The sequence below is a fragment of the Parasteatoda tepidariorum genome, chromosome 3 (assembly GCF_982258835.1).
Source record: "Parasteatoda tepidariorum strain Cologne lab strain chromosome 3, Ptep-v5.0, whole genome shotgun sequence".
NCBI classification, from domain to species: domain Eukaryota; kingdom Metazoa; phylum Arthropoda; class Arachnida; order Araneae; family Theridiidae; genus Parasteatoda; species Parasteatoda tepidariorum.
In genome coordinates this window covers 42,978,281-43,005,924 of record NC_141757.1, presented here as the reverse complement: position 1 = coordinate 43,005,924, position 27,644 = coordinate 42,978,281, and the positions used below count along the sequence as shown (strand labels likewise).

Genomic DNA, 27,644 nt, shown 5'->3' with positions numbered 1-27,644 from the left:
ATGCTGTATGATTCTGCATTATATCGCATTGAATTCAAACCATTTAACAACATAATTTAATTTAAGAGAAGAAATAAACAGATCCTAAAGATCCTGTTGTGCTGGATTTTTTACATTAAGGATGATCGCATCAGAAGTAAATTAATAAAATATAACATTTCACATGGCACCGACTATGTGAAATTAACTGTGATAGATGAATTTATTATTACCAACTAGCTTTATGTCCATTTTCGTAAGGAGTGAGAAGGTGAAAATAATAAATAAATCGTTATTTATATTTCAAAACATTGCACAAAACAGAAAGATGTATTCTAACACAATTTAAAAAGTTAAAATAATTCCATTTTTTTCTTTAAATCATAATTTCTTGTTGCTCTTTCCAGTGGTTTCACGTTACTAGATAAAGCAAAACGTGTTTTTAGTAGTCCATCCCATTGAAACAAATAATAATTGTATTCAATATCATTTGTCGTAGTACTGTTGATCAAGGCGGATTAATGATAGTCAAAATAAACTACAATCAAGCAATTTTCTCCCGTACTTATATCGTTCGAGGGACTGTAAAAACTGCTTCCCACCGTGTCTATTTTATTTCTGCTGAATATTGGTAGGTATCTTAAAAATAAAAAATTAGCGCCACTACAGCCTGCAGTGGGCCAAACCTGTTTGTGAGTTATTCACCACGGGGCTCCACATTCGTAAGTGAATGTTAGTTTTATCCATATTAAATCTGGAGACTGAACCATCACTGAAGACGACTTGGTTCCATTCGATTCCAATCCTCCCGAGGGTGTCACCTCAAACATAGGCATTCGTGGCGTCCCTCAGTCGTATGCGTTTCAACTCATGGCAGGCTTCCTAGAACCATTTTTCAACAATTTCATGCTCAATCGCACACAGTAAGGGTATCACATAAATGCCTCCGTCACATTACTATCCTTCCCTGTCCTGTTCGATCCCCAGATTTGCACGCAATGAGTAAATTTGAGACCACTTGGGTCGACAAGTGGCCAGGTTCCGATTTTAGGAGATGGCTGGCGAGGGCACTAAAACCTATATTCATTTGTATTTTTTCCTTCAACAAACGATCATTTTGCGTTGATTTTTTAATCACTTACTTATATCTTCTTAGTACTTGCGTATGCAAACTTTCGTTTAATTCTGAAGACTCTCTCTAGGCGCGATAATTTTTATGGCAATGAGAACATCGTTCTTATAAAATATTTCTCAAGTCCTTTGAAAAACTCTTTCTTTTGCTTGTAGGGAAAAGGTGATCAGAGAGAGTTCTTAATTAGACAGTTATGACTGCCGTGTCTTCTAACGTATTTATAACAAATTCGGTGCGGAACTGTTTAGAATTGCGAGCTAGTATAAAGGTAAATAAACACATACATATATTTAAAAATTTTGCATTACTTATATAGATATCGAACATTTATGTTCCACTCGGAAAATTTAAACTCTTACGTATTAAATCACATTATTACTTCAAGCTTCATTGAACTAAAGTTTCATCAATCTCTTTTGTTCATAGATTCAAGTCAACATACTGTCCACTTGCCGACAGCAGTTTCTTTAAACTAAAATAATAAAAAAAAACTATCCGTTACAGGCTTTAAAAGGTTATTTTTCATTCTGTGAGCTAAAATCGAAATCGAAGTGCCAGTCACGCCCCGGCATTACATCTGGTGGCCCCGTAGATGGGAATTACGTGATTTTCCATCACCAAAAGGTCTAGCAATTCAGAGCCTCTTCAATCTTGATCGGCATTTGACGGGTTCAGTCCCTCTTCAGAATGAGTCTTGCTTCTCAGCTTGTTCAGAATTGTTGGCAGCAATGGGAGACCATTAAATTGTTTTGTTGTTTTCTTAAATGTATTTAAAGGATTTCGAAAGGAAAAGGAGTTTCGTGGTTGGCTAGCGATGGGAAACGGTTTCAATAAACAATTTAAAGAATATTTTTCTATCAAAGCCGACTTATTTCCGGTTGATGAATTGGGTTTTTATTTTAAATAAATTTATGAAAATGTGTTTTGAACTTTTAGAGTTTTGCAGTAACAACAGAATAATAATTATATTTTATACATTTGAAAACAGTAGTCTTAATGATTTTCATTTATTATCTTGCTATTTATAATTTACAAATGCTAATTGCTAAGCATTAAATATAATTTAAAACAAAAAAGTCAGATTCATTCCATTGCTTGTAGTCATAGTAACTATTTGGGAACACTAATTGTCAAGACTATTTCAATCCATAAAAATTCAATACAATTTGGGGAAAAAAAAGAAACGCACCATGCAATAACTTGTTTTCACACAGTTTTTATAGCACTCAAATAACATTTAACTTTAAACTAAGTGCTCGATTATATGAAAAAACATATTTTTGAATTTAAAGAGAAGAAAAATTCTGTTATCATATTTTGAAGCCGTTCTAATCTGTTTTGGTCCACTTTAAAAATTGCAACCATTATCACTAAAAAAATAATTGAACTTGAATTGAACTTGATCTTCATATGATTCAAAACAATAAAAATGCTACAGATATGCGGATATTATTTTAGGGAAATTGAACATGTTATTATTTACCGGAAGTAAATAGATCCTACTTTCCAGGGCATTAGGAAATTACCATTTTTGTCACCGACTTCTAAATCTAAAATATAGCAACTTATACAATGAAAACTACAAAGGAAAATTTAGTATAAATATTAAGTGACGATAGTTATTTAAGAGTGAGAGCTTAAGTCTGTGTTCATTTTCTTAAGACTAGGCTTATAAACTTTAAAAAAAATAAGAATTATTTATTGCCGTGCCACGTAAACGAGGCAAAAATAGTGTGATTTTTTTGTAAATTAGAAAAAAATGTTGGAGCACATTTCCCCTTTTTTTCTTGTAATCCACAAGAAAATAAACTATGTTTTAATTACATGGCTTATTTGCTCAGTTCAGCAAGCAAGGTGCTTGGCATGTAATTTGATTACATCCATTTTCAATCAACCATTGATTTTACTTTGTTTCATTTTAACACGAACAACAATTAATGCTATGAATCTTTGTTCATAGTAATATGAAATGTTCATGGTTAAAATGAAATATTTAAATGTTTCTGAGGTAAAAAATATTTCTTTTCTCGGAATGCTTCATTCCACTTGTTTATTTTTGAATGCTTCATTCTTCATTTAATTTTTTATATTGACTTGTATAATATCACCCAATGATAACTTTTACTACCTCCACTGATAGACAAAAGGAAATGTTTATTGTTGAAATATATCTGAGGGAAATAATATTTTTTTCTGAATGCTTCCTTCACTTTTAATTCTTAATATTGACTTAAATAATATCATCTGAAAGTAACTTTTAATGCGGAAAAGGATATTAAGTGGACCTTGGCGAAAGTGATTTCGATGTCCTCACTCTAGACATCTCAGTTCTTTTTATTTAATTTCTATCGCACATATTGCAATTTTTGATTTTTTCCCCTTCGGTATTAAGATATTATAAGTTTCGAATCGTATTAAGAAATGGTAAATAAATAATCGTTCAACTTAATGTCACATTTTGTTTTGCAGCACATAATATTTAGTTTAATAAGCTGGATATTACGAAGATGTATAAGAAATTGCACAGAAAGTACAACATTTCTAAGAATAAATTGAATTTGTCTTTCAGTCTTCTCGTCTGAAATCAACTCTCAAAAAATTTGTCACTGAATGCATATTGCGTATAATAATGTTGATAATTTTTTTCAAAAATATCGAAGATATTTTCGAGGAATACTGCTTACACTTCTTCCAATTACAAAAAGAGGTGGCTTGACACAAAGAGCGTACCGGACGAATTCAATGTACAAGTAATTTTATTGTTTTGAATATGCACTAATTTTTGAAAGACCTGAAAATTTTCCCAGGTTTTAATGATCTTAAAGATTTTTAAAGATAATCGTCAGCAATTTTAATAAATTCATCAATTTTACTAAATTACAATTAATCAAAAAGCCCAAAATATTTTGTTAACTCTTCCAGCAAAAATCTAGTTAAAATTACTAATTTTTTTTCTTATTATTTTTAGTAGAGAAGGGAAGAATCTTGAAAATTGATCAAAACTCTAAAAATTAATGATAAAAATTGTTATACACTCATTATGGAAGTTAAATCAGATACATAGTATTAGTATTAAAAAAAACAGATTAAGAAGTAACCGACAACCAAAAAAGTTTGCAATAAACAATATTGTATTGATTTTTTCTCCATACAGCAGTATTTTCATTTCCTAAAATTTGTTATGATATTGTGAAAAGCTAGTTTTCAGGAATTGTAATTCTGATATCAATGTAAATTTGTAGAATTGTGAAAAAATGAGTTGTTGGTCTTGAAGTGACACAAAGCGATTATTTTTTCTTGTTATTGTAGGATATTAGCCCTCTTATCAAGCTAATAAGCATATATTTTACATTACAAGAACTATAATTTCTTTTTTAAATGAGAAACAGCTGTATTTGCGCTACTTATACAGGGTGTCCCAAAACGACCGCATAAACTCTGCACAGCTAGATTCGTCGTTTTGAGTACATAAAAACTGCCCACAGAAGCGTTCCTGTACGATCCATAGTTTACGAGAAAAATGCGAAAAACAAAGTATGACGTCACTGCTGGTGCAAGAAAAAAGAGCACTGCAACGAGTGATGAAAGCCATTCCACGGCGTGCTCAAGCCTGCCTCGACATGCACGGCGGACACTTTGAACATCTGCTTTAAATCGTGCATAGTATACTACTGTTGATATGTTCAATAAAGTGTTTTTTCTTGCATCGGCAGTGACGTCATACATTGTTTTTCGTATTTTTCTAGTAAACTATTGATCGTACAGGAACGCTTCTTTGGGCAGTTTTTATGTTCTCCCAACGAGGAATCTAGCTGTGCAGAGTTTATGCGGTCGTTTTGGAACACCCTGTATTCTTCATAATATATTTTTAAAGCTAAGTTTCATGCATCAAATGTTTTAAAATTTTCAAACTTTTATCACAGTATTGTATCAATTCAAATAACAAATTTTTTTAAAACTTTAACCATGTATTTTTAAAATACCTTAACATGCTTGAAAAAATATTTTTTCGTTAAATTGTATTGGGAAGAGAGTAAATAATGCTGAGTTAATTAAAAATATATATATATATATATATATAAAAAAAAACTTTTTTTCCAGTTTAACGAAAGACATTTTTTTTATTCTTCTCAAGTGAAAACTTTCTCTCCTTTATTTTTAACCTAAAAAACATTTATTCCCTTATACATATTATATATTGTCTGGTGCAAAGAAAAAATACTTTTTTTTATTTATATTAGAGCGAGTGAGCGAGAGAGAGACGGAGTAAAGTATAAATCCTTTTATTTGATAAAATGGAAATTACATTTCCAATTTTCTTTTTTTTTACGTAATGGTATGTGAATTTTCAAATGAAGATGATGAATGAAGTTAATCATTTGAAAATATGTATACAAAAGTAGAAATACAATGATTAATTACAAATAAATTGCACCAATCATATATATTACAAAAAAAAAGTGAATAATACTAAGCCAGATTTATATTAACTAGAATAAATTCTTTTCTTTCAAATATGATGCATTGCAATGCGTAACCATGCTTCGTTTATTAGAAATCGAAACTAAACGAAGCTAGCAACTCGAACTGACTGCTGAAATCGGTCACACAGAAAGAGCAACGAAGTTGACAATGAATTCTGGAGCAAGCTTCAAGATTTCGGTGAGCTGAATCTTTTCCAAAATATTTAGATCAAAACGACAAAGTTATTCCTTTCATAATTTTTTTTTAACTTGAGCAAATTAAAAAATATATATCTTGCAGTTTTTTTTAAATTAAATAAAAGGGAAATATGTAACGCTGAATCAATAATGTATATAAATCAATAACGAATAGACAGTTATTAAAATAGTTTTTAGATCATGTCCAATATTTTGTAATCAAAAATTAAGAAATGTGTGAATTCTCAGTAAGTAGAGAAAAATAGTCATTTTATTTGTATTATACAGATTGTTAGTCAAAAAAATATTAAAATTCTGTTAAAGTCTTAGAAAGTACCAATTATTTTTCAACTAATGAAAAAAATGCTAATAATGCTTATTACATAAATGCCTAAAATATATAAGGGTCATTCATTTTTAATATTCTTTCATTCTGAATTATTCTACTTATTAATAGAAACTTCAGCTATCTCAAAATAATGTAAATCGAATAATGACTAACAATATGAGATTAAAAAATATAAATAAATTTTATTTCATTAGTGTGGGGTATACTAAAAATTAATATTTACTATAAAATATTATTATTTCTGCTTTTGAAGCGGAGACATTATATATTTTTTAATTTCATTTTTAAGATATTTTTTTAGGTGTTAAGTTTCCTTTTTGAGACAACAGTAAAAGAAAAAATTATTTTTAGATGCATACAGTTCAGTAAAAATATAGAGGCAGAATAATTTAATTTTCTTCAATTTCATAACAGATTTTTCGTAATTAAAAGTGCGTCATCTTTCATTACACGTCAGTTTTTCATTTGTTTAAAATCTAATTTCACGTACAAGCATTTTTGTGAAAATAACTACAACAATATTTTAAAATAATTGAATATTTTGTCCAATTTTTCAGTTTTATTAAATAATATTCTATTGAAAAATAAAAACAAATCAAATTAATTTTAATAAATTATAACCGCACACGTGTCTTTAAAATATCATTATTATATTTTCAATAGGAGTTTGAGCCCTCAGTTCAATGCGATTCACCGACTCTAATGATTGTTCCACCAGCATTGTTGTTGCTTAGAATATAATACCACAGTAAAAGAAGAAAAATAAATATCACAAGTAAATACCTTTAAATTTCGGATCCAAAAACAATATTTTAACTGCAAAACAGTATTTTTTAGTTTTTATGATGATGACTAACAAAAAACGAATAAATAAAATACAAAAAAAACACAAGAGAAAAAAATTAGGAGTTACCAGACATAAATTATAACATTTATATTGTAATTTTTCAAAATAAGGACTCGATGGAGACAAAAAGCGTTTCCGGTTTGAACGTATGTACAATAGGTTTTTTGTTGTAAATTCAAAACAAGTAAAACTATTTCTCCTTTATTTTTTCATGTTCATATCCTATCACACGTTTCATATTCGTAAGTTAAAGCACTTTTGCCAGTAAAATTGACTAATTTTTAAATTCTATCTATAGCATAATCTTGGAACAAATTTAAAAGAAATGTTGAAATAAGCATTTTCTTTGGTTATTATAATGTTAAAGATTTTAATTTCTACATTACATTTTGTCTGAATAAATATAATATTTTACGCAAATATCTATTCCGAATTCAGATAATTATGAATTAACCTTTTTAATTACCATTAAAAGTAACTAAGAACTAATTAAATGACTGTAAAATTTCACTCAATAAAAATAAATGTTAATGTTGTCAATTAAATTAAGTCTTAGAAAAAAAAAGTTTTTTTACTTGCTTTCTATTAAAAAACAAATATGCGTTTCACGTATTTACGATTCTTAGCATATTGAAATATAATACTAGTTTACAAATGTTTTTGCGAATTAAATATTAATTACAGTATATGATGTTAGTAAGTATAACACGATCCAAATATTTATTTTTTCTAAAATTGACTTCGAAGCACATAGACTGAAAAATATCGAATTTCTAACCAAATATTGCACATAAAATTTTAGAAACAACTGCTTTGCCATTTATTGATTTGGAAAGAAAATATATGATGATAAACTTTTTAACGTTGGCTAGTTTTTGGAGAACAATGAAATTCGTTGTTGGGAGGTGTTGTTTTCTTTGAAAAGAATATAGACCGCCAAATCTCAAATTTTTATCTCATGAAAATATAAGACGGCGGAGATAATATATATATGAGGGTTGAAACTTGACGGCCGAAGATAGAGAATTCCGATTTCTTATGGTATTATACCCGAAAAATATTGAGACGTCAGGAAAAAGTGCTGAATAGCAAGGAAATAGGTGGTGCTGAAGGGAATGTGGGTGGAATGGATATGTTTCTTTGGAAATTGGGTTGGAGCATTTTTCTTTTTTATTTGGAGCGTTTGAGTATAGGAAATATGCCAAAAACATTCTCTCAGACAAGATAAGTGGAATAGAAGATGCCTTTGTCTTGAAAATTCATAAAAATGTTCTCTTGTTTGTAAAAAATATCGCGTTCAAAATGTTCAAATATTTGGTTAAGAAAAATTCGAATTCTTCTTGGGCTAGGTAAACAAGGTTTAAACATTCTCTTAGAAGCATGGAAAATATTGAAAAATTGCCCAATACATAGAGGTTTTTCTAATTTTTTGCTTTAAATTTATTTGTTATTTTTTGTTGGTTGTTTAGAAATGCTCGTAATTTCTAGCGTTAGTATAGTGCTTCAGATGTTTTTTGACATTATTTCGAGATTACGATTTTTTTTTCTTTAAGGTTAAGTTGAGAATTTATTATTATGATTAGATTATTTATTTGAAAAAACATAGTTAATGAAGGTTCTATGTGATGTTTCGACAAATTTGAACTTTTAAAAGATTGATAATAGGGAAAGAGCTGTAAAAAGTAACTAAATATCAGAATGAGCTGCAATTTTACTTGAATATTCGTATACAAGAAAAAAAAAGATATCACGTTAGCCAAATAGTTTAAAATTTTGGCAACATGACACTTTGCATGTTACTATTAGCAACTAAAATAGCATAAAAGAAAAAAAAGTAACTACAAAGCCTGCGTATCTTAGAGCTTAAGATACCGGGTTCTGTACCCTATTCTCTAAGGATGGTACGGGTGACGACGGAGCTTGTACTATAAGTTTTGCGTAACCGTATCATTTAAATACTTAAACTCCATGCCTGTTAGGATAAAACACTTTTCACGCAAGATGGTTCTCATTGGCACATTGCAATTCCGGTAAAATTAGCTGCTTAAATATTATTATTTTGATAATAGTGTTACCAATCGTCCTTCTCTAATAGGCTCGGTTCCGATTTCATTTCATTTCACACGGGATAAGCGTTCTAATTAAATTTCCGCATTGCATGGTAATTCCATTTCTAGTAAATACGAACCATAAATCTGGTTTATAAAATTAAAATATGCGGCATTTAATCCATTCCTTTGGTTATTTTCCCTTTCATATGGCAACGGTTTACCGGGAATTTTAGTTTGCTAAATTTTAGTTCCTATTACACTTTTTGCAAAAAATACAAAACTGAAGAGTAAATTTTACCTAATAATTAGTTTTTTACCATGCTCTAAGATATCATGCTAAATTACTGAATTTTTTCTCATTTACCAAATTTTATCACATATTATAAAATCAAATTGTATTGTTATTTTTGATATTATTATTATCAAAACTCATCGATGAAAATTACAGAGCATTGATGTTCCCTTGGAGCCAGAAACATGGTAAATTTTACCACTTTCTAGCAGTTCTTATCAATTCTTTTTCCTTGGTGTAATCCCCGTGACTTTTGCCTCTGATGTCATTTGGAAAATGTTTCGCTAAGCGGTCTAATTGCAAGATTCCTTTCTTTCTTTCAACGGAAAAGAAAACAGAAATAGAATGGCATGCTTCCAATGCCACACTTAAAATGATTTGATCAGTTGTTTTTAATGTAGTGTCCCAATTCCAACTTGCATGGAAAACAGTTTACATCATATCTAGCATATCCCGAGGAAGTTTCACGGCCATTGGAAGCTATTTTTATAGCTGACTTTATTTCTATTTTCAGCATAATTGCAGTTAAAAACTAATTTCATTTTTTTCCTAATTTATTTATTTAGATTTAAATACCAATGGAAGTTCAAACAATTTACGCTATGACCATCAAAGGGTCATCCATCCTTAAAATTTCGTCATATCTTTTCTCTCTTCTTCCTGAATGCTCTCTTCTAATTTCATGACATTCTGTCAAATGGCCTTTTTTTTTAAGCATTTTTTACATTTTGCTTTACAGTGTGCATTATATTATCACTCTGGATTACTCATGTTTTGAGCGCTAATCTTCCACACAACACTGTTAGAATTTCATTCTAAAATTATGGTAAAATAACAGGCAGCAGTCTGTGCAGCTAACCTTTAAGTTTACGGAAATAGACAATTTTTACCTTTATGGTTTTGAAACCGTTTACAATTAGTGTGGTTAAGAAACCATGAAAAGAAAATTAAACGGTTTCTTAACCATTTACAACTAGTATGGTTTCTAAACTGTGAAAAAGAAATTTAACTGGAGATATTTTCGTCAGAAAATGGGCATTGGAGAGTTCAGGACACAAATCAGGGAGTGCAAGATACTGGAAACTCCCTATGCTTTGAAAAAAATGCAAAATATTGTGATGTCAACGTTGAGATTCAATCCCCCGTTAATGAACGGCTAATGAGCCCAGAGGGCTAATCTGTCAGTCCTGAGACTGACAGATTAACCCTAGCTTAGAATAGGCTTGTATGTTTCGATGCTGAACTCATTCAACATTGTTTTTTATATAAAATGGCTTAGATTTCTGGAAATCATTCCATATTTTGAAGGGAAAAAACCCTTTTTTACCAATATTTTAAATTCATTCTAATTTAAATTCTGCTTCTGGCACCTTGGAATTTCTTCAAACCTGCTTTTTATATAACTTTTCTTTATTATCCTGTTCAAGCTTGTTCTCCTTTCTCTATTGCTTGACCCCGGAGGACGCGGGGAGGGGCGTTTTATGACAACACGCATTCTATGAGTTTTGAGTCCTAAATAACTAGAAGTTTGTTCATCCCTTTCTTGTTAGTAGCAGAGTTTTCCATTCTTATCTATATTTTGCGAATTATGAAATGGCATTTTTTGCATTTTTCCTCCCAATAGACGTTTTATCAGTTACTGGAGTCTTAGAATGAAAGTTTTACAACAAAAAATAAATTTAAAAAAAATTATCTTGCTATCTAACAAAATTCCATGGACTACGTATTAAAATCAATGACGTTAACTGTGAAGAAAATCAAAGAACATTTTATTAAACTTTTAATTAAACTTCTAAATTTTTTTAATGTTTTTTTCCTAAAATAATTATTTTGTTCTTTCTATAAGATACTTTAATATTTTTACAGATCTTTTCAACCTGTAAATCATGAACATTTTTTATACTTTATAAATTAACTTCCAATGTCTTCAAAAATTCAAAGAAAAAAAATGCAGAATTCTACTCTTTAAAAGAGTCCTTAAAAGTTACAATAGAATTACTTAAATTTACACTACAGTGCATTTAAGCTTTAATTCTATTTTTACTTTACACCTTATAGGAAAAATCAGAAAACAAAATATTGAAATTAAATCAGGTACACTTGCCTCAAGCACAACAACCTCTCTCTTTCCGGTATATTTTATCCCACCATGTATTTATGAACATGTATAATGAATTTAGATTCACATAAGATAAATATAGAATTATCTTGAACTTTATTCCATGAAGAAATCACAGCTTCTTAGGGACTGGCTGATTTTGTGCACCCACCATTGGTACAAGGGAAATAAGGGAGTTTCTTTGACTCTTCTCTTTGAAAGGAGATTCTGCACCACCCTCTCCAGCCTAGCTACCAGCCATCTAAAGGGTTTACCATTTTCCGAAGGAGTTAAAACCTACCCCCTTTGCCCTAAATGCCATCTACATCAGGCTTCCGCCGATCATATGCTGGGCTGTCTTGCTTTCTCTGGGAAGACATCTACTCTACTCCTCTTTTGGTCTTCGACTTCATTCAGATCAACGGGTTCATAGATCTGGTCTGACTTCGTCAGGCCAGAAAAAGATAAGCAACAACAGCAAAAATAGAATGGTCAGATTATTTTTGCAGTGAAGATGTATTATTAATTAACATTATCAATAGTCATTTTTTTAAAAAGGAGACTATTTTTTTTCAGCGTTGGTTGCTAGGAAGCTTTCTTGACTTTGCAGACTCTTTTCATGTCAAGTGCAATGGGTTATATATTGTATTTTCCTTTTATAACTGAACTAAATAAAATTTGGTACGTGAGATTTATAGTTAAAATTGAGGAAAAGAAAAAATTATCATATTAATATATTTAGTCTGATGATTTACACTGTGAAATATTATACTCAAAAGTTCTCCCACACTGTAAAAAATTATACTCAAAATTTACGAAATAATCTTTTTGTTTCTTTGTAAATGCTTTGAAGAATTACTTCGCTGGTTTAAGAAATTGTCTTCACTTATTACAAAATGCAAATTTTGTCGGAAGCATTAGGCTTAATTCAATGCATCGCTTAACTCAATTGAAAAGGAGTATCAGTGAATAAGTTCTAAGTCATCACCTGGATTTAAACCCCGGAAATCTGCTCAACCCTGCATCCTAAACCCTGCATTATCCCGTCATATGGTGGAAATGTTCTAAATATCAGATAAAAATTGTTGGATAACTGATAAAATTGTTGGATAACTCCTACAAAGATGATACACATGTATTAACGCTGCTTTGTCAAAATAATTTGAATTTGAGACGAAATATTGGTTAAAATTAACTAAATGTAGCTAAAACAGGTTCTGAATCATAAAAAAAGAGATTTTAGTTTTATTTCTTCTAGTACAAAAGGAATGTATGTGATAGGTTTTCTCGCAAATTTTTCTTTTAATTTTAAAAAACAAAATGTACTGATATAACCAAACTGAATAATAAAAATATTTAAAAGGAAAAAAAAGTACTTGTCGTGGTTCAGTTAGTTAAAATCTGATACACCTATCTTAAAAAAAATACGATTTTTGTAATCGTAATCCCCTTCAAGTTAATGACCAGCAAAATAAACGAAGATCTGTTTCTGATCAGTGATTTTTATTTACCTCTAAACTCTTTCAATGCTCCTTGTTCGTCCCAAAATCCAATGCCGAATTAAAGTAAAGCTTCTTTTCTGCAGACTTGGTGATAAATTTAGCCGATAAAGAAATCCTTTAGTGTTATTGACTGCACCAACTTTCTCTTATCTGCTCCCAGAATCAAAAGAATCTTCCGCCATATGCTCAGCACCATAAAACAGAAATTTAGACAGAAATGGATGCATTAAATTTTCTACGAATAATAAATTCTCTTTTGATTATAATATTTCTTGATAGAAATATCGTAATAGAAATTGCAATTTCAATTTATTTTATATAATTGCAATTTTTTGCAAACGATAGCAATTTTTTCAATTGTGTTAATTCATGCTTTTTTTTCTGAAAAATTAAAAATATTTTGGGGCAATGGAATTTAAATATCTTAGAGCTATTTTGTAAAGGAAATTGCAAGTTGCTGAGATGTAAGAGTTTGTTATCTACAATCGTTCAGGAAGAAAAAAATTCTGGTAAAATTACCGTATTGTGTGGCAAGGACAGTTCTGTTAAAAAAATAAAAGCAAAATAAACGGTATTTAAACCATTTATTTGGTAATTTTCATTCATATGGTAACGGTTTACTGGAAATTCTGATTTTCAAAATTGTAGTTCTGATTACCATACATTTAGTAAAACAAAATCTGAAAAGTAAATTTTACTGAAAAAATAGCTATTATGCCATGGTCGAAATTATTATGATAAAATTGCTATATTTTATTATATTTGCCAAATTTTATCACATATTATGAAACTTTATTTTACTGTTAATTTCCTCAAAATCATTACGGTAAAAGTTACTGAGCTTTTGGTATCCAGAAACACGATAAATCTTACCATATTCTGGTAAATGTCAATATACTTTTTTTTCTCAGTGAACTCTCTCTTCCGTACTTATTTTGTTGCAACTGGAAGTTAGGATAAGCCCTTATAATGCTCATAACCACAAATTAACCCATTGCGAGAGATTTGTCCATACACAAACATCATAAAATATTTAAATTGCATAAAAAAATGATCTGATGTTAACAATTAGAGGTCCGAAAGACAAGCAGGTGTAGAATCTTGAAAGGTTTTTAATTGATAAAAAAATAAAGAAACATACTTATAAAGTTTTCATCGCGTGACGTTGACAAAATCTTTTTAGGAATATGATCTCGAGCAGATGTCGAATTTTGAGTGGTTTTTAACTGCCTAAAAATTAACGAAACATACTTTTAAAGTTATTTTCTGATGTTGACAAAATCTTTAAATGAGAGAATCTCGAGCAGACGTGGAATCATGAATGAGGAAGATAATATATCACATGGTCATAACTTCACTTAATCTTAATTCCACACAAGCGAAAAAGGCCAATTAAAATATCATGTGAACAAATATTGCGGTTATAATAAGGTAATATTTACTTAATAACATAGCATGCTTGATATTTTGGAACAAAAAGCATTTTTTACAAGAAAAGAAATAAAAAAGCTGTGTTCGTGATTTTTTTAAACAAAGATTTACTTTATATAAATCAGATTTTCATTTTTATTTAAATCGGATTATTTTGTTATTTTAAAAAAGATATTTTAAGTCATTTACAAAAAGTAAAATTCTGTGTATACAATTATAATGTAAAAAAAATTTTGAAACTAAATTATTACCAAAGGTTTGAAACTTCCACTGACAATTGTTTTACTTTTTATAGTGCATGCTATGCTTGCGTGTGTATTTTTATTTTATTACCGTCGTTGAACAGCCGACCCAATTTTTAGGTTTACGACTTCTAATGATTAGCCTTGTAATTTAGAACCCAATCCAGAAGACAAGGGAGCTCACGGATTAAGTATTGGGAGAAATTTGCCTTCATGGAGGACTTTTAGCTAACCAGCATTTGCATTACATGGAGAGGAAGGCCACGAGAACCTCCCACGGTTAGCCTAACGGAAAGGGGACTCTAATCCATGATCCGTCTACCACTGAGGATATTTCGCGTCAGCACTGTGGTCGGTGCAAGCCGGATGCGGAATTCGTATCGACCAGCCAATGTCGGGATCGAACTCCGGTTCAGCACATTGGGAGGCGAGTGTTATATCCCCTGAGCCAGTACGTCTCTGATAGTGCTTGTTTCTGGAAAGTTTATTTGAAATAGAGTGGAATATTTTGCTTTAATTAACCACTGGAAAACATACCTAAGAGAAACAACCAAAATGCTCTCATTTTATTCCTTTTTTTTTCTAATTCTATTAAGCTTTTGTAATAACATAAAAACGTTTTCTGCCTTGTACCAAATCTTAGCTGCAGTATATATTTCTATGTAAAATAAATTGCAGATATACAAGCATAAAATAAGTGCATTCAATTTTCACTTTTGTTCTAATAAAAACTAAAAAAATTCACAAACAATTATTCAAATTTCTTCAGTAAGTAACACTATAATTTTGCTTTTTGAAACTTATTTAAACATCAATAAATTATGCAATAAATTTTTTAATCCTATAAAAAAAACTATTACAATACTGTGTACATTTTTGAATCGGTTTTCTTTTACGAAAAAAAAATCTTTTATAATCTCATTTAAGTTTGTACCAGGTTTTTGTATCAAGGATAAACACTTTCATCAATAGCCCAGAAAAACTTTTTTGTATCTCACAAGGTCTTTTTCCATAACATTTCTTGTATGTTAAACTCAGTTTCTAACCCTTAATAACTATGGCTGCGCTCTGATGGTCAATTAGAGTAAACGTTAGAGTTACTAGAAATCGTAATGCTATGCAAATTCTCATTAGTATTTTTTTCCTAATTTTCTATGTAATCCTAATCCATGCTAATCCTAATTATCTCAATGCCTAGCATTATAAATTAGGAATAAGCGTATCTTGTATTTTCGTTATTTCTAGTATAGTACGTTATTAATAAATTAACGATTTTATATATTTTACGTAGCTATTGCATTTTTTCTCGATTTGGAATCGATATTATAAGGTTTTTCTTAATGTTTAAAAAATTTCAAAACTTTCATGATTTTATTTTTTTCAAGGATAACATGAATATATATTGAATTTTTCAAACAAAAAAATAGACCCTAATTTATCTATTTAAAATCATTCTTGTGGTTACTTTAAACAAAAGAAAAAAGAATTTAAATGGTAAAAACTGCAGTAATTTTTAATACATCATTAGTTTTCAAAATCCAAATGTTTAGCTATTTAGTGAACTTTATAGAGTATTACTAATAGATTATAAGACCTCAATGAAATGAAATTATCTAAAAAGACTGATGTTGCTATAAAACCAATCTACTAACCTGTGGTCTTCTCGGTTGATAAAGTGAATACTTTACTTTTGTTGTCGTTAATGACCATATTCAGGCACCATTAATTTGACCTGTCATATGGTACGACCAGAAATACCAGTCGTAAAATATCTAGCTACAGTATTTGGGCCCTGGTCAAAAGACGAACTCGATTCTTTAAATCTTAAATAAAACATAAAACCACCGACATACATATTATAAACATACATTTAACTCTAAATGTGGAAGGAATAATAATGAATCTGAAATTTGCTTAGTTTCGAAACTTTTTATAATTGTTTCTTATAAACAGTTTTTTTTTTCTTTCGCTTTATGTTATTCGAGTAAACTGCTTTAAACATTAGTTGGAATTTAATTTTCGTTAAAGAAATTTAACACAATATTTTTCATATATGTACCGTTAGGAAAATAACTAATTATCAGGAATTGACTTGAATATAATAAGTAGTCCTTTACAAAATAGAATTTGCAATATTCAGGATTTTAGGTTCTTACCTGCCTAAGGTGTTTTAATAAATACGAGATAACTTTTAATTGGGTTACAAAACCAGTAATAAAAGCATACTTTTTTCTGAAAAAGCATAACATTTTTTCGTAAGTTTGAGATTTACTATTATTCTTTTTTTTAAATAGTTTATCTATGAGGATCGTCAAAACTTTGTTATAGATATGTTTGTGTATTGATATATATATAGAAGGGGGCTAAGCCCCCTGTTCGCTGCCACTCACCAACCCCGGTGATTGCTTAACAATAATTGTCGTTTCTTGCCAGAAAACAGTTTTTCTACTTGAGTTAAAATTATTCACGTAACAATATGTTATGAAATGAATTCTGTTTTCTTACGCTTCTGCCTCCACTTTCCACGTCCAAATATTATTATCTATTAGTATGAGAAATATTTAGATCGATTGATGAACATAAGTAAATTTTCTAAGTAATCATTTTTTAAAATAACATTTATATTGTTATAACATTATATTGTTCAAACAATTTTCATGAGTTCACAACCGTAAGTTAATATTTTGGCTTACCAATAGGGTGGATATATTAAATACAATTTTTGCTTTCATCTCATCGTGCATGAAGCAGATCGTTAAGTTTTAAATCATTTAACAGATCTCTTTAACTGTAATTTATAACAGTATATTAATTTTACTTGCACAAAAATAATTATTGTAAAATGGTTAATAATATTAGATCACCTTTCTAAACAAATTTATCTTTAAATGTAGCGCATAATTACATTATAATAAAAATAAAATAAAATAAAAATATTTCTCTTAGTCTTAAGCTCTAGAATTCAAAGTGTTATAATAGCCGGGAGGGAAAATAACTTTGAATTAGAGATACGCAAATACTTATAAAAAACAATATCTTTATAACTTTTATTAATTTTATGCTGATGACAACTAAAACAATATGTAAATGAATTAGGAAAAACTGGATCCTTCCATGTTGTTTTCCGGCCAATAAAAATGCTCGGATACCAATAGATATGCGTCACGTTGTCATTAGACATACTCAAAACAAAATAAAAATCGCAACAAGTTATAGCTGGTAAGTTCAGTTGTAACATTTCGGCAGGCAGCATTATTAAAAATTATTTCCCTTTCACACGCATGCATTCTCAATTTTGATTAGCTGTTTTGTGCGTTACTAAGTGCAAGTCTTCTGTGCTTGGCTATGTGTTATCATTTGACTCTCTTCTTATATATATATATATATATATATATATATATATATATATATATATATATATATATATATATATATATATATATATATATATATATATATATATATATATATATATATATATATATATATATATATATATATATATATATATATATATATATATATATATATATATATATATATATATATATATATATATATATATATATATATATGTATATATATATATATATATAAATGTTTGTTAAGAGTGAAAAAGTTTCTTGAGTGATTGATAAGTTTATTTGTAATAGTTCACGGAAATATATACAGAAAAATATACTCTAAATGGAAAGCAAATGCAATTTTATTTGAGTAATTTAAGTTCGTTACAATACCGCTTCTTTATTATTCATTCATTCACTTATTGTTATAAAAATAAAGAAGTAGGCAGGGCATTGGGATTTAATGCTCGAAAACAGTATTTTCATTTACTTATTAATCACATGATGTAGAAGTCGTAATTTCAAAACTTTGCATTGTTGTCGATTTTGCATTGTTTCGAAAATAGTTTTAGGAAGACAAAACAATTAAACTATTAACTATAAAAAATACTAAATACTTGTTATAGAAAGAATAGAGAAATTAATTACGATTGCTTGTTGAAAATAGAAAACAATAATTGTGTTTCTAACTTGGTAAAGAAATGAAAACAAAAGTAAAAGCATTAAAGGAAACAATAAATCAATAAAGGAACAATCTCCAACGCTAAAATATGCAAAACGGAGAATATTATATAAACTGTAATAAAAATAAATACGTTTAGAAACCTTTTTTTTTTTTTTGAATTTCGTTCTGCTCTCTTTGTTGCATCTATATCATTAAATGTAAGGTTATGTGTATACATTAATTAAAGCCTTATCTCTAAATTTGCAGGAAAACTCCAAAAAATAAATTTATTTTGGAGATAGGAATATCATGATTCTGCATTTAAATCAAACACAATTAATAAAAATATATTTAATATTGTGTAAGAGGCTTAAATAAAAAGGAGTTGAAAAAATATAATTGTTTTGGTTTTAAAAATTGCAGTTCGTTCTTCAAAATTAGGCAGCCATCAGTTCCTATATGAAAAAATTATTTTTATTGGCTCTTATAAGCAAGTCAATGACGACTAAACAGCTGTATGCTTCAAATTATTTAATCTGTTGTTCCGAAAGTTTTTAAAAACTGTTTTTATGAGTACTACACATTCATTTGATATGTTTTTAAAAAACAGGTAAAATAAAAATGCTGTCTGCTTAAATATTGCTAACTACCCGATAGTTAAAAAATGTTAATCTAACCATCGTAATAAAAGCATCACGTTGTTTAACAAAATATATCCTTGCAGAAAAATAAATAAAACATCAAGCTGACTTATAAAGGAGTTGTAGCACCAAATTTCAGTAACTTGCATAAATTTAAGCTTAGAAACTCGAACTATAGAAATAAAATTATAAGAATAAAAATTCTTTGGACACAAGAACCCTATAAGTAAATCACAGATATTAATCAGAGATACAGATCAGGTAAATCGTAGATAAGTAATAAATATAAATACCTATTTAGTCAATAAAGTTTCTGATGCAAAATAGTCGTTGACATAATTTTTATAGTTGTGAAACTAAAAGAACGTTAAAAGAAAATATTCAAATTATTTTAAACGAAAATATGAGATAAAAATAAAATAATATAATAAAAATGTACGTAGAGAAAATCCAGTCTTGTGTTTATACTAGCCCCATGCAAAAATTCGTTCATTTAAAATATTCGTTTACTAAAATGGTTCATTAAAAAGGCAAATGAAAAGTGAAAATTGAAATATGTAATTAACATGTTCATTTATAGTACACTACCATCGATTATTAAACACAACGAATAGAAATAGCCTTAAGGGATAATTATAAAGCAAATTAAGAATTTATTTTTGCACCATAATTAATTTTTGAATTTCTAGTTTATCAAGTGTTAATGTGATTCACCATTATATGAAAATGTAACAGAGTGTTGCAAGTCTTTATTACATGCAAACAAAAATGAATCCACAAGGCAAATGAATCCACAAGGCACAAAATGAGGCAAATGGGAACCTAACGAATGTTATTTATACTATTACAATTCGTCAAGAGCTGAAATGAATTTGTCAAGTAGCAGAATTCGGCTGTAAATTGAAATTACAGTTGAAAGATTGAGGACGACTTAAAAAGTGACACAATAAAGTGTAGAAACTAAAAATCAAACAAACGTAGTTCGTAAAATGTTTTATTAACTGACATAAAACTGCTGGAAATCTGGCTAAGCTTTCTGAAATTACTTAAACCTCCACGTTACATACTTATAAACACTGTAAGAAATTTCTCAAAAAATGGTTAAATAATACTTTAATTAATTGCTGCTTCTCCATAGTCAAACAAAATAGTCGACTAACCTTAACTAAGATAGTATTAAAAGTGTTAAGTGTGAGAAAAATAATTTGTTAACTGCTTTCACCAAACACGGTAAAACAACCAGAATTTTATCACCCCAACCATATAAGTAAGCCTCTTAGTTTCTTGCAGCTGGGTATATATTATAGTTGAGGAGGCAAATCTGCCAATCTCATGAACGGTAGAACGAGCGTTCGAGTCTCAGTGTGGACGCAACAATATTTTCTCCATTTTCTTTAACACATGAAGAGTTTCCAGTGAAGAAGAACACACGAAGAAAGTTCTTCATTTCCGAATTTGAGACCCTGGACTATGAGAATACTATACTCTCATTCACGCATATAAGGCAGCAAAACAAAGCTGCATAACACAAAACTGTTTAGTACTTCCCATTTATTACGAAAGTTGAAACAACCAGATAAACTAAATAAACCAAATTCCATGGTTTACTTAATAAAACACAACTTAACTACACATAACTCTAAGGCCCATTACCTAACGAAAAATCTAGCTCCAATGTCCAGTTAGTTTTTTTTTTACGATTTTGAAACCATGCCAGTTGTAAATGGTTGAAAAAAAGACATATAATTTTATATTTATAGTTTTTTGAGCATACCAGTTATAAACGGTTTCAAACCGCTACATCTAAAAATATCTTTACTCTAAACTTTAAGGCAAATTGGATGGACAGGCTGTTTCCGGGTATTTCGCTGTAATTTTAGATTAAAAATTCTAACAGTGTTCTTGTATTAGAAAGAGAAAATTTATAATTTTTTTTTTCAAATTTATTTAAATTATTGTTTATCTTATGGACGTTATATTTTATTAAGGTATTTGATTGAATGGGATTTTATGTAACGTTGTCTTATGATTTTTAATAAAAGTAGAAAATTTAAATTTTTTCTAAGTGAAAACAAATAGTTTATTTTTTCAAACAAACCGAGTTGAAAAATCCTAAATGATTAATGGCAAATCTCTTATACTTCTTTTTTGTACAACAGATATGTTAGAATTTAAACTCTGAGAACACAGTATTTTAATTTTTTTTTATTTCTCCGTCTTCCTATTATTGGGTATTAGAAATAATTGACCGAATCTTAGTAACAATTAGGAGAATAAAAGGAATCATTTGGGTATTATAGACGTTTTGAAAATTTATGTAAACATTTTCAAAATAATGATGTTGATCAGTACATCATTATGTAAGTTAAGAAACATTTGATTTGTATTTAAATTGGAAATATTTTGATTATCTTTATTTTGGTATTAATATTTATTTTATTTTCTTACAGTTACATAAGTCTTAGTGTAATTCAGCAATTTAGGCTTTTGCAATGTACAGTGAGCAAAAAACGGCCATTTCTGACTAACTTTCGATCTAATAATTGAATTTTCACGTTCTAGGATGCAATCTTAATGGCTCGAGAGAGTGACCTCAAATATGCTAATTAATAAGTACAGACTATATTTAAAGTTACGAAATCAGACACAAAAACGTACTTTCTTTGAATAAATATACCTTACTTTCCATGGATTCAGATTTCTGACCTCCAAAATATAGGTGGTAACCGCAATCTAAGAAATATGGTCCCCATAGTTTGGTATAGAGAGCTCTCCATTGCTTAGACCTTTAAATTGTAAATTTACCATTTTGCACATTTCGCTACAAACCCAGAACATTTCAAGTGGATTAAAAAATTTTTGCAACCAATTATAATCTTCATTTATCCAAATATAATTCCATGCAAAAAATAACTTTTATTAAATATTTATTATCGTTCATTCCGTTATTTAACAATGGTCAAATATATTTTGAATTGTAAGGTATAAATTTTTTGCAACATTTTAAAGAACATGCAATCTTTACAGATTGAGGGACCAATCTATGGCATGCTAAGATAATTTAATCGTTATACCTTTTCTATAAGGATGGCAAAATTTTGATCAGCCTTCTTTATAAGCATTAGACACTTTATCTATTCGGCTGCAGATGTTTAAGGGTTAAAAATGTGAATTCAGAGAAGGTACATCTTTGTTCAGTCGAACTTTATAAAAATATTGATTTAATTAGCATTTTTGTTGAACCACATAAACCATGAAAATTGTATCTTAGTATCATAGAATTAGACTCCATCTCTATTTCTTCTCTATTCTCTGTCATAGAACTTTTATCTCTATTATGGTAAAATATTATTTTTAGTATGTTGGGCACATTACTAAAGCAAAAAAATATTATATCCTTTATGGATGGACAATGGATTTATTTACTCCAAGACATATGCTAAAAAAATTTACGATTCCTTAATTCTTAGGCATTTAAGAAATTCGATAACTTTGAATATAAAATTTAAGTAATCTTAAAAATATATCTTTGGATTTTTAAGAATTTTTTTCATTTTTTAATTACGGAATATTTATTTAATTATTAAATAAATTATTAAAAATTGAATTAATACTTTAAAAATATAAATTTAAAACATGTTGGTTAATATTATATACCTTAAAATATCAAAGCTAAAAATTTGAAAAATTTTATGTTTATTAGTGCGAAAATGGATAGACAACTGAAACATTATTATAAATTTTTACATATGCTAAAAGGACAAATTAAGATGGTTTGTACTAAGTAGATTTTAGAAGTTCGGAAATTTAGAACGCAAAAACTATTCACTCTATAAATTAGTGGTTCTTGAGGAATATTTTTTTTCAACTACAACATCATAATTTAATTGTTAAATAATATAGTATTAATACGTAAAAACAAAGATACAAACTATGTAGGAAATATTACATTTTTCATGCTATAAAAACTTCAAAAGTTTCAAAAGTTTTAGCTTTAGTCTTTTCTTAAATATAATACAATACTTAAAGTTTATAAACATATTCTCTTGGTATCTGAGCCTAACATAAGTAAGAAAAAAAACTTCCGATCTGCATAACTACACAGCCGTTCGTTACAATTCTCAGTTCAAGTAAATAACCCAGTTTCAAAAGTCTAAGTTGCTTTATTTTTTTATTCCTTTTTTATGCCGTATGCCTGTTTAGGCAGTGGGGGTGCGATTATTCTTGTTTTTCAGTGGCTCCATATATGGCCAGGAATTCGACTTCTGCCACGCCATTCACACAACCACAACCCGGGTCACATTAGCACACAAAGGAGAAAGGACATAGAACACAGAGAGAGAGAAAGAAACATCCATGCCTTGCCCGGGATTCGAACCCAGGATCTTTCTGATGCAAGGAAAGTTCCCTGCCCCCTGCACAGGCCGGTTGTCGTTGCTTTATTTGCCAAGTGAATATGTTTTCTGCAGAGTGACTTTGCCAATGAATGTAAAATCTCTGATTCTAACTTAGCGGAATCTAGCGAAGCTCGATGTGGTAGTCTGAGTATTTTATAGTATGTAACTAGGAATGTTTTCCTTTTGTTCAGGCTTCCGATTGATTAATACTAGCTACAATTTTCTATTTTTTATCAAGTGCCCCTGATATATGTGTTAGAATTTTTAAATGGTGTAGTTTGAAATAATTGTCATATTTTCGAATTTTATGTACGAAGCTGGGTTATTTTATCTTTCACATTATCTTTACAACATTTCAGAAAATATCATGCAAATATTATAACATGTATTTATCCTTTACATTAGAAATGGATAAAATAGAAAGAATAAATTACATTAGAAAAGGATAAACAAAAGGATAAAGTTTATCCTTTACATTAGAAAAGGATAAATAACTAATAAATGATATTAGAAACGTTGTACAACGAATAACGTTTACAAAAATACGAATGCTGATAAAAAATGTTTCTCTGTCTTTTTTTTTGGAATTTTAATTACATAATCAGTTTGTCAATGTTGTAAAACCAATAAAGGTCAAATGCATTTGTCATTACAAATTATCTGTTGGTTTACATTGTATAAAATATAAAATATTTCTCTAACAAGTTTTGTAATAATGCATAGATCTTGATGATTAATTATCATAATTTTGAAAGACATAATTAAATGTTTTTCTGCTTTGATATGGTATTAGTACCTTCTTAGTATCTTCTTAGTATGGTATTAGTATTATGGTATATCTTCGGGAAAAAAAATTTAAATTGCTCGCTGAAACGTACAATTTTTTATCCGTCTGTAAGATTTAAAAATATTCCAGTTTTAAGAACACCAAAAAATACCTGAACTTTGCAATGCTCAAATTATCGAATTATTCTTTGAAAATTCAAATAATCCAACGTTTATTGAATTTCTTTTTAATTTAAAAAATTCTTCATTTTATGTAAGCCAGTAAAATACATATACAACAATTGTAGAATAGTGCATTGCAATTTTCTTTTAATTAAATTCAATAATTGTTCACTTATATCTAGCTCAAAATTGCTAATATATAAACTATACACTTTCTGAAATTAAATCATAGCTTAAAGTATATCAATTAAAGTATATATAAAATACATGATCTATCATTAGAGGTGTACGTCGTGTCGTATATCTATTAAAGTATGTATAAAGTATATGATCTAGCATTAGAGATGTATATCTTAAATTGCCCATATAACCAAACACTTTTCCAAACTAAACTAAACTGTAAGGAAAACTAAAGGTCAATACTAAACAATAAGTTTTCAAACTAAACTAAATACATCATTGGATTTTAAAATATATTAATTTTTTAAGTCAATTATTTAAATTTAGTTTAATGCACAAAATTTCATTAATTTTTATATCAAACAATTACACATACATTTTATTACAAACTATATTGTAATATACCAAATTTAAAAACAATATTGTGAAAGAAAGGTTATTATATCTTTTTAGCAATTTCTGCCTGATTAAATTTAGTAATTTTTGACTTATTGCAAATGCAGAACTGTTGTTAGCTGCACATTTCCTAAATTTAAATCAATGTTTAATGTATTCAAGTCGAGCATTTCACCTTGGATATCATTCCCATATAACGAAACCCCTTTCCAAAACTAAAGCCATTATCACTTAGAATAACGGCAAACGTCACGATCGCGAATAACATTTCAAAGACCGAGAAAAGCGAAGAACTTCCCCTGAAAAGGTTTCTTAAAGTGATACGTTTTCGATATTGCGGAAATGCATCAAAAATGCATCAGTATTTGAAAATGGGACCGCATATTCCTACATTTCAACTGCTTCATATCTCCTTTGGGATAACTTATTCGACGAAGAAAAGGTTCGTATATTCATATATATACATATCGAACAAGATATCAAAAGGTTCGAAAATGCGGCATGCGGTTTTAGGAAAAGGAACGAAACGTTGTACGGGTGCTTATGATGTATGCATTTTTTTCGAAAATTCATACTTTCGAATTTTACGTGTAATTTGACTCCAGCATTATGTCCTCGAAACCTTAAAATAAATATAATAAGTCAAAGTTGATTTGAAAATTTCGGGGAACTTAGTTTTGAATTATGTAAATTGTGCTGACTAATATTGTTTAGATTTGACTTTGCGAGATGGTGAGTAAACAATAATAAAATATTTGCGTCTTCAACTTTTTAATAATGTAATAGAATTCAGTTTTTCTGTAGGGGAACTTTGCATTTTTATTTAACCCTTATGATTTTTTATTACGAATAAAATATTCGGAACTTCTCTTGCAAAAGGCATCTGATGTGTCTCAGAAGGAATTCGAAGTCCCATTAAAGTTAACTTAACGCAGTATTACAAAATTTGGTAATGGAAAAAATTTCATTATTTTAAATGCTCTTATTTCTAGTAAATATTTAAAAATATGATTATAATATTTTAAAATATAATACAATATATAAGTAAATGTTTTAAATTACAAATTTTGGAACTTCGTATAAGAAGATAATTTTTAATTATGTAAATCATTTAGGAACTCAGATAAGGTGAATTAAGTATGTTAGTGTATATTTAAGTAGAAATTATACATTATTTCAATATATTATATTACTTCAATATATTATTTAAATTAATACAATAACGCAAAAATTTCACAAAACATAGGTTATTTTTCTTCTAAAGTATGATTTGAATACTTGTAAATATGTGTTATCTTTTAGAATGTGTGTAAAATGGAAATAAATTTATAATTTCATAGTATTTTTAATCCTTAATCATATTGCTTTGTTCTAAATAAGTTATTTCTTTAGTTATGAATAAGAATATTTTAGAACCCTTGTAAAATATTTGAAAACTAAGCGTAATTTAAAAGTTTTATAATCCTAAAATACGATAATTTCTCTTTATATTAAAAAGCCATAAGGAAGTAGGTGTTCTACTTAACGTTGCATTCTGCTTTGCTGCGCAAAAACTATACGACTCAGAAATTTAAAATTATGAAGGATGGAATGAAACTGTACAGAAATTACGATGAAGTTAAAAAAATACATTCGATAGTTAGTTCGAGAAATTATAATTTAAAGATTGATGGAAAAGATACCTTGCGGGCAGCTCTACAGGCCACGGGAAGGTAGCGACAAAATTGAAATTTGACATACTGAAAGGGCCATTCTTATTTATGTAATTAACATGAGAATTTTTGAAATTCTAATGTATTAAAAAGTTATTACAATTTTAAGAGCTTTTTTCTCAATTTTTAATTTAAATAATATTTGTTTATCCATCTCTGTCGAAAAATCTTTTTCCGTGATTTTCATTTTATTTTCTCGTGCTTGACTAGATGCTAAACTTACAAAATAAATAAATACATAAAAGAGATTTGATGTTGTAAATCTTAAAATTTACAAACATAAAACAGAGTATTCTAGAAAATGTAAATTAAAATTTAAAAAAATCTGTCACGTATTTTATATGCAATTTTCTTCAAAAGTAAAAATGAATTACTAAGAAACTTTTTCTGATCAGCTAGATCAGGATCGGGATCACTTCACTTTACAATATCCACTTGATGCAATCACGGCAAACTGGTTAAAACATTATGAAAATGGTTTATTTTTTTATTTGCATATTACAGTTTTAAAAACGTTGTAATAAAAACAAATCTCCGAGTTTATAAACAAAACATTCAAAAAGAAGTTATGAGCACTATTTAATTTTTTATAGAATAATTTTCTTAATAAATTTTATTATTTTATGACGTACATAGGGTTTATAATATACAACGCACACCAGCCTCATAATGAATAATGTATAAAAATAAATTTAATTTAAGCGATAAAATATATTTGAAATGTAACGTTAACGAAATTTGTGTAGTTAATAATAAAATAGATGACGTTTAAAATCAA

General features: G+C 28.5%; 1 protein-coding gene across 2 annotated transcripts in view; it reads right to left on the bottom strand.

Annotated features, from left to right (window-relative positions):
- Nucleotides 1–27,644, bottom strand: part of LOC107444693 (alpha-2Db adrenergic receptor-like) — a 192,585-nt gene that overhangs the window by 90,202 nt on the left and 74,739 nt on the right. Inside the window, exon 1 of one of the 2 annotated variants that reach the window (XM_071178697.2) lies at nucleotides 14,053–14,382. The exons of the other annotated variant lie outside the window; for it this stretch is intronic. The gene's annotated coding sequence lies outside the window, so the exon portion shown is untranslated. Of the gene's footprint in view, nucleotides 1–14,052; nucleotides 14,383–27,644 lie in introns of those variants that run through there. 2 annotated transcript variants of the gene reach the window in all.